We start from the raw sequence: 8757 nt of genomic DNA on the forward strand, positions 1-8757 counted from the left end.
TATGTGCAAGCCATATATACCTGCACCGCTGCATGCAAACAGCGCTTTTGGTCTGTGACAATCAGACCGTGACATCGTCTGAAAAACCATCCCACAGGCCCCCACAGAAAAAAAAAATAAAAAGAGCACTGTGCTGCCCGCCAGACAGAACCATTTTCTATAAATGACCTGCTACCACCTCTTCCTTCACCACCAGGGAGATGGTGGCCTCATGTCTCAACATAGCAATGCAAAGACTGGGGTCAGTGTGCCCTGCCCTAAATTTCATCTGGGAATGCTGTAGGCAGAGCCCAATATTCGAGACATTTTGAAGGTGGTGGGGCTGCGTGAAGGATGTTCAGGCTAATTCCAACACTCCTCCAGAGAGATGCTTGCTGTGAAACTGCTGGCAAATTTCCCCTTCTTGAAAAGTCTGCATCAGCAATCATATGCCTTCCCTGCCTTTAATGCACAATCCTCATCAAAGGGCACCAAGAGGAGGGGATAATACAGTACAGCAGGCCGCTAACACACATCTATCTGGTGTATAAAAAGAGCATCACGTGTGGGTGAGAAATGGCTCATCAGTCACTTGCCTTGAGTAGGTAATTTGAGCTGATACAGTTGAGATCAAGCTCTTAGCAAAGTCAGTGCAGAGTCACAAGGCCTTATTACTCCCCTTTCGAAAGTCTGACTCCAGAGGGAAAAGGGCTCTGCGCTGCTCACACCCTGTTCCTGATCCCTGGAAAGCACAAGAAGGATCTGAAGCAGCGTTAGATTGCACGAGCTCCCCGTTTACTTCCATGTAAGAAAGACTTGGAATGGGAATAGAGCCACCGCATTATCTCTGTGCATGAAGGCCCAGGGGAATGTTCATGTGTTGAGCAATAAGCAGTCATTTCCTCGTTCTCCACACAGTTCCCTGGGAGCCTATGTTGTCTGATTCATTTCACTGAATTGTCAGCTAATGAATGGTGCGCTGATGTTGACTGCAACACACACTCAAGCAATGCCACAAAAGAGAAAAGCCCCCAAGGGTGATCATCACAGGGGTTCTCTCATTCTCATTAGGAGGGAATCAAAAGGAAATAGGGGACTCACTGATAATTTATGTTGTCCCTGGTGTGGATGTGCATGACGTTACATTCTCCTCCACAAAATAAGGATTACCATGCAGGGCCACATATGCAGGTTCAGGGACTGTGATGGAGTCAATAAAGGAAGGAGGGACCATGTAGACTTGGCAACAGTATTAGGAAGTGATCTGTCACTCCCGCAAAGTAACACCGGTTGCCTTTGGCAGAGGAGAGTCAGGAGTAGCAACAACCTTCTGTAAAAATGCAATGCTGTAATTGCTGAAAATAAGAGAAAATATTTACTGTAAGAAATTCAAATTTAGAAAAACAAGGTTCTCCAAGTGCAATAGGCAAACGTAAAACCATCACAGTTTTATCTAATCAATCAAATTAATTCGAAAGTTGTTGTTTTATTTAATTTGGTCGTGATTCCATGTTTTTTTTTTTTTTTTTCAGTGGGTAGATGTATTTCCAAACAATTACATTTGTCTTTACTAAAAGTAAGAAGAAGAAAAAAATTGTCAAGTCACCCAAACTCGTACAAGGCCATAAAAAAAAGAAAACATATGAAATAAATGATACAATACGACATCTACTGTAAAGCTACTACAATAAAAGCCTACTCAAATTAGAATTCAGGTTTAAAAAATCTTTAAAAGATATTTAAGATTTGAGATTGGTGTTAGCCAACCTTCCAGTGAGTGGAGGCTCATTCTGCACGAACTGAGGCAACAACAGACAGAACTGAGCAGATAGAACAGAGACAAGTCCTGAAAACATCTAAAAGCAGAAGCTTAATGAACTGCAGAGCTCTACTTGGAAGAAAGTCAGATAAGACTCTGATAAGTAAGCTGTTTCTGGTATCCCATTTACAGGACCCAACAATAACTTTTCTAAAGTCTTGATCATCTTTAAACCTATACTACAAAATTTACAGCTTCACTGTTTGTCATGATCTTGGCGCTGATAACGGGCTTGATTGTTCATTCCATTCACCTGTCTAGCTCCACCCAGTTTCTCAACAAAGTTCATCTGTGTCACCTGCTCCAGTCTATTTAAGCTGCCTGCTCCCAGTCATCAGTGCCAGATTATTCAAGCCTTTGATGAGAGTTCTCTAGTGTACCTGATTGTTTTCTGATTGCCTGATCCTGACCAGTTCTGCCTTTGGACCTCTGAGCCTGCCTGTTCCCATTCTGATCTGTTTGCATGTCCTGTCTTCAGACTCCTGCTGGATTATACCTGTTGACCGAACCTGGATCTGCTTTCTGACACCCATCTAGATTTCCCTTTGGTACCTCTTCGAATCTCTGACCTTCTGGCCCAGACTCCTGTGAGTCTCCACGACACTGTCTTCGGGCAGCTTTGTCTTGTGCATAGTCCTGCTTTCCTTCATCTGCTTGGATCTGATCCTCTTCCAGTTCTGCAGTCTTGAAAAGCATCAGCATCTGAGACGTGTTACTGCAGCCATTTGGCTGGAATCCAGCTCTTCCTCTAGGTACGGACTGAAATTTAAGACCAGGTTAGTGACTCACGTGCTCATAATCTTCCTCCGCCAGATTAACGTGCTCACTAACCTGAGTTTTCCACTGCACAGGTTTCCTGCCTTTGATGTCCTTGCAGTTACCGCAGAGCCATTGTTTTTTTGTTTTTTTTGATAAATGCCTTTTAGAGAAATCTAACCGTCTGTCTGCCTTGATTACTGGATCCCCTGTTCTGAACTTTGACAATGCTATTATGACTGTTTTTCCTCAGCAGTCAAGTTGGCCATGTCTGCACATAAGCTTTCGATAGTGGAATCAGCCTTAAGATAGCAAGGGAGTTATTTAGAGAAACTCATAAGGGTTCACATACATAGACAGGGTTAAACAGGTGCCATCCACAATTTCATTTTTTGTGTCAATGCCACTAAAAGAACTTCTCTTGGGTAGCATCCAGTGATTCATTCCATCTTGGTACACTTCACTGCCAACGTGTTTTGGTCACTGCTGGTCACAGAAACCATCTGTCAGGGGACATAATTCTGCCAACAGGGTAGCCTTAACATAGATCAGGTGTCATAGGACTGTGACTACCTTCTTTTGTTGGCTACAAGGTATATCAGAGGTTAGGGTAAGAGTTGACTTCCCCCCTCTTTGTCATTACTAATCCCCAGAGATGTTAAAACTGTTAAAGCTTAAAGGGGTTTTTCAAACAACCTCATATTTTATACAGTACAGTATGTCCACTCTTGGCATCTTTTCCTTATTATGTGGTTCCATCTGTCACCATTTCCCAACTGTGTGGCGCATTATTAAGATTGATCAAATCTATACAAAATGTGCCTTTCTTATGCTACAACAGCAGCACCTTTCAGTTTCCTTCCAGTTTCTAACCCTTGGGCAGTAGGAGACTCTGTGTAACCCGTTTTTACTATGTCCACCTGCTCTTCCTCTTCCTCATCACGTCCTTTACTCATTTTTCTTCCTTTTTATCTATTCAACTTTACTCTTGCACCCCTTTTATCAAGCCCTCTTCCCTTTATCAAACTAGACCTTCGATACCTCTGTGCCCTTTTTTACCTCCTTGTGATTCCAGCTAATAAATAACTGCTGCAGACTGGCACATGCATTCTCATAACAAGAGCAGAAAAAAAAAGATGCTTCCCTATTTTGATTTCTTACCAAGTGAATTCCAACATTGTCCCAACTGGTTAAGGGAAAGATTATAGACAAGTGCTTATACAATCAAAGGAACTGATATGCAGACATCATCACAATCCATATGCAAATTATAGCCTTACATACACATAATGCAATTGTGGTATTCACCAAGGGATGTTTACTATACTAGCTTTCCCCATACATAAGCAGTTCTCACACCGATCGGACCCATTACAATCGCTTAAGACCCATCATAAAAGTGCATGTGAGAGTGTGTGGGAGCCATTCATGTATAACATTAGTCCTAATGTGCTCAACAAGGGGCTGTAAGAGCAAAGATGTTTCACTAGAGAATTGACCTCAGCTGCAAAGATGACTGTTTCAAACGCTTGCTGTGCTCCCAACAACATCCAGAATTTATATATAGATATGGTAGACCCACTTTTCTTGCTCTTACAAAAATATAGCTGGTACACAGCAGGCTGTAATAATCGATATAACCTGAGAAGGCAGGTCATAAATCCAAGCAAATGTATTTCCCAGGAGGGGCAGTGGATGCTTAAGGTCTCACACACACATTATTACATTTGTGCACAGGGAAAAAAAGGACCATTTCTGCAAAGGCACAAGCTCATTTCTGGCACAAGTAGTTATAAAGCCAAAGACTTATTGTCGACAACTTAAGGTGTGTAATGAATGCCAGCAATTAGCAGGGGCGCCTCAAAAAAAAAATTTGTAAGGGGGTGGCCAAAGGGAGTGGGGTTTGACTACTTGTGTGATTTACCAAAAGCCAAATCAATTGGAGATCTGTATCAGAAGCAGCAATGAAAGGAACTTGATCAAGTAAGAAAACGGATCTGAGATTTTTTTTTTTTAAGCAGACTAGTAGGCTGTAGGCTGCTAATTTTAAAGATTGAAGAAAAGAAAAAAAAAACTGCTTTGCTTAATCTTCCCCAAAATTCTGACAAAACTAATACAAAAAAATAATTTGGGGGTGGAGCCAAGCGCGAAATTTTTAATCAAAATGGGAAAGAAAATGTTAATGTTAAATAAAAATAAAATGTAAAAAAAAAAAAAAACTCAATAAACTGGCTCATTAACATCTTAAACGAAAGAAAAAAACATGACACATATCTATGCCAAAGGGTGGCCATTATAACTTCTGACACCACAGAGGTGCATCTGATTAATGATTTGTTATCACAGAGTTTTAACAATGCATAACAAACAAGCTAAATGCAATCAACAATGTTGACATATATATATATATATATACAAATGTAAATAAGTGCATTTTGCATGAACATTTCTCCTCTTATATCGTGCATATGCCATAAAAAGGAAAACCAGAAATTAATTTTACATAGCAATGCTTCTAATAACAATAGGTATTGATAATGAACAAAGTAAATGTGTTCTCACCTAGTTGATATGATTCAGTTGAAATTAATCAGAAACGGGATTATCCCGCCAGCAAAACACATAAACACTTTATGTGTTGTGTCGGTGCCATCACCGACAATTGAGCCGTTTTGAAGAGACTTACAGCCTCTTTAGGGACACGCTGGACCGCAGACAGATTTGCGCATAAACGGATTGTGCAAAGCTAAAATATTTGCGCCCGGAGCTGTTTGAGCCCGTTTGTTTGGAATGCGTAAAGCAAAAATGTAACCTGTCCGTTTGTCAGGGAGAGGGGGGGAAAAAAGTGCAATCTTATTCACCTTAATCGGGAGGGGGCAAAACCTAAACGATGCACAAATCAGATGCAAACTATGAATGGATCAATAATTATTGTTTTGTTTTTCACCATTGCGGTTAAATAATCCCACATTAAAGCGCGTGGCGGTGTGCGTCAGGGGACTGGTCCACAGTCTTTAAGCAAGGACTTTCAAACGGGGCTCCTGCCTATATTCATCATTCTCCGGCAGCATTTGCTCCACTGATTGCATTTTTTGCCAAATTAAAATATATAGTTATATCATAGTTAAAGCTATTTATCTTTTTATTATTTTAAAGCGATAAAAACCTGGCGCAAATGCGCACGGAGCCTCTCCATCAATGATTCCAGTTATCTAAAATAATATCCACCCCGATCCACAGTCTCATATTAAAAAGAATATCAAAAGTAGAATTCAGTCGTGATTCCCGTTGAGTGTGGAGCAGTGATGCCAAAGAGCAGACAGGCAATTCCCAAATACCCGAGCGATGATGGTGATGATGGGGGAAACTGGGTCTCATCTCCACTCAGTCCGACCGAGATCAAATATAAATCATGTGCATGATGAGTTAGAATTAAAATGAAAAAGGTGGAAATTACCTTCCCGTCTTGGATCTTTCTGTGATTATTAAGTTTCCTCTTCGGATGCTGGAGCTGTCCGTCAGTCGGTCACAAAACTGTGTCTGAGAAGGACGAACGCTGTCATCGTCGGCCGCCTCTCTCTGTCTATCCTCTCTGCTCCTCTCTCTCTCTCTCTCCGTCTCTCTCTCACACGCGTGACTCTAACTCAGCCTTACCATAATGATGGGACTCAAAAAAAAAAATAAAAAAAGAAAGAAAACTCTCCTAGCCCCCCATCTTTTTTCCTTTCCTAAGTGCCTACCTCTGCTTTTCACGCTTTTGGCTCCTGGTTCCCTCTTGAGCTCTCCATCACGTCTCCCTCTCGGAAGTGATTAACACTGGTGCCCTATTATGTTCATCATGACTCATTACCACAAGCGGCACAGTGACCATCGTGATGATCAATAGGATCATCTTTCAAAAAGCGCAGCTGAAGTTGAATCTGGCCATTTTTTTCTTTTGGAGAGAAAAATAACAAACTCTCCCTATCTCCTCTTTCTTCAAACCTTTTCAAACTATGATTAGTCCTTCATCTCATAGATCCTGTCCTGTGCAACCTTTTTGGCTCTGTGATTCCCATTGCTCTTACATAAGATGACCTCTCCTGATCTTCACAATGGAGTGCATTACAATACTTAGCCCTTTATAGGGCACTCAGTGAAAGACTTAAAATTTCTAACTTTCAAGCAAGAGTGCACTGCAAAAAAAACTGAAATCTAAGTAAGTCATTTTTTCTTGAACTGCAAATGGAATAAGAACATTTATATTTAAAATAAGGGGAAAAAACTGATTTCATGGATAAAAATGCTCATCCTACTGGGAGATTTTCTTATTTACCTACTCAAATTAAGGGTAAATACACTTATTTTAAGACATTTTCACTAATTTTTAGATCATTACCTTATAATCTTTGTAGCATTCAAACATATGGATATTTTTATGGCAAAAACTGATGTCAATATAATAACAGAAACGCCAACTTGCCCGAATGTATTAAGAAATATAACAAAAGTGGGGGGCTCCATTTCTAAGGGGTATACAAGTGATCAAAAACAGTAACTTGCCCTATAAAGGGTTAACATCCATCTTGGCAATATTTTACATTCTGTAATGTTATAAACTCAACCTTCTGTTTTATTTTCCATGCACTTGTGGGTCTAGTCTTGGGGGTAGAGCACTTTACAGTAGATCATATTCGTGGAGGGATACGGATACGGGTTAGTTTTCATTATTCCAATATAAACACTTTGAAGAATCCCCTCTGCAGCAGTCACAGCTACAGGTCTTCCAGTAGGTGTTTGGATGTGTGTGTCCATCATGTCTACACTTCTAGGGAAGGAGACTTTTGTCTGTTCTAGCTTTTTAAAAAAGCCACATAATTGTAGTCCTCTGTGAATATGAATATGATTTGATAAAATACAATCCACTGAAGCTTTATAGCTTGACATCATGTACATATTGTTTTGTTAAGCTATTTGTGTTCTAAAATGTATGTAGTTAGAGTTAATATCTGAACACAGTGCATATAAAAGCAACTTAAATGAGCACAAAACTTCACTTAAACAGCTTAATGTGATTCTGTTTCATGTATTTTGCAGCTTATTACACGATTTAGCTGCACTTTATAGCCTAGTAAACTAGCCCCACCCGCCAGTGGCCAAAATCATTTTTGTTTGCGAGTTGGTCTAGCCTCTATCAATGTCCCAGGACCTAGAACTGGAGGGCCTATCACAACGCAGAGATGTGTTTTGAATTTCTGGATGCAAAGCGGGCGGGGTTTTGAGGGCATGAGGACATAGCTGAGCGATGCTGGAGAAAGCACAACAAGGAAGCTGGAGACTACTATGGGGCAGCAGCAGCTTTCAATGGAGCGCTTCATTGAAAGTTAAAAGTTCTCTTTTCTGTTGCTGTTGTTCAATAAAAGTACGTTTTAAGATAATTTGAGGCGAGAATATTATACTCTTAAAGTGTAACTACATGGTCCATTTACCGATTAAATGCGTAATTAAAATAAAACTATTTCCGAAGATGAGAGGACCGCGGCAACCAGCGGACCCCCAAGGGCAATGTTAGCCAGGGGCTAACCGCAGCCCGTCTGCCGCAGCCCCCTCTCGACATAGTCCTTTGTGAAGGACCGCTGGCTCTGATGCCGATTTTTGACTCAGCTTTGGAATCAGTTTTGGAAGGATTAGACTTGGGATTTTCGTTGAAATGTGAGCAGGAAGATGCTCTACGCTTATTCGTTTTAAAGGACGTATTCGCTGTTTTACCGACAGGCTGTTTGTCTACACTCCCCCAGCAACTTCCTGTCACGCTTCCTACGTCATAGTCAGGTGCACTCATTGGTCAGAGCGTTGGCCAATAGACACAGACAGCGGTTATAAAGACAACGGGATGTTCTCAACAATCTTCCGATGTCTCATTCATTGGGACCAGACTAAATTACACTTTTAATCTCACATTTAATCTGGTTTACCAGGCTAGTACTTATCAGCTTTCAGCTCCTTCTCTCCCTCAGCTCTAACTTGCATGTCCCTGCCAAAGAAAGGCATCTCCACAGCATGATGCTGCCACCTACCTATTTCACTGTGGGTACCCTGTGTCTGCAGTTATGTGTTGTTCTTTTGTAGTTGTCTTTTTTATCATGAAAGTATTATTACAATTATAACCAAATTTCCGAAACCTTTTGAAATTTTTATAATTTTTCTTTTCCTTTTAAAGTTTC

At 40.7% G+C, this 8757-nt stretch overlaps 1 protein-coding gene across 1 annotated transcript in view; it reads right to left on the reverse strand.

The window, feature by feature from the left end:
• Window positions 1-6267, reverse strand: part of cdh24 (cadherin 24, type 2) — a 255627-nt gene extending 249360 nt beyond the window's left edge. The window contains exon 1 of the mRNA XM_015379460.1: window positions 6012-6267. The gene's annotated coding sequence lies outside the window, so the exon portion shown is untranslated. The remainder of the gene's footprint in view (window positions 1-6011) is intronic.
• Window positions 6268-8757: the final 2490 nt, after the last annotated feature.

Source organism: Cyprinodon variegatus, unplaced genomic scaffold (genome assembly GCF_000732505.1).
Source record: "Cyprinodon variegatus isolate N-32 unplaced genomic scaffold, C_variegatus-1.0 Scaffold192, whole genome shotgun sequence".
Classification (NCBI taxonomy): Eukaryota; Metazoa; Chordata; class Actinopteri; order Cyprinodontiformes; family Cyprinodontidae; genus Cyprinodon; species Cyprinodon variegatus.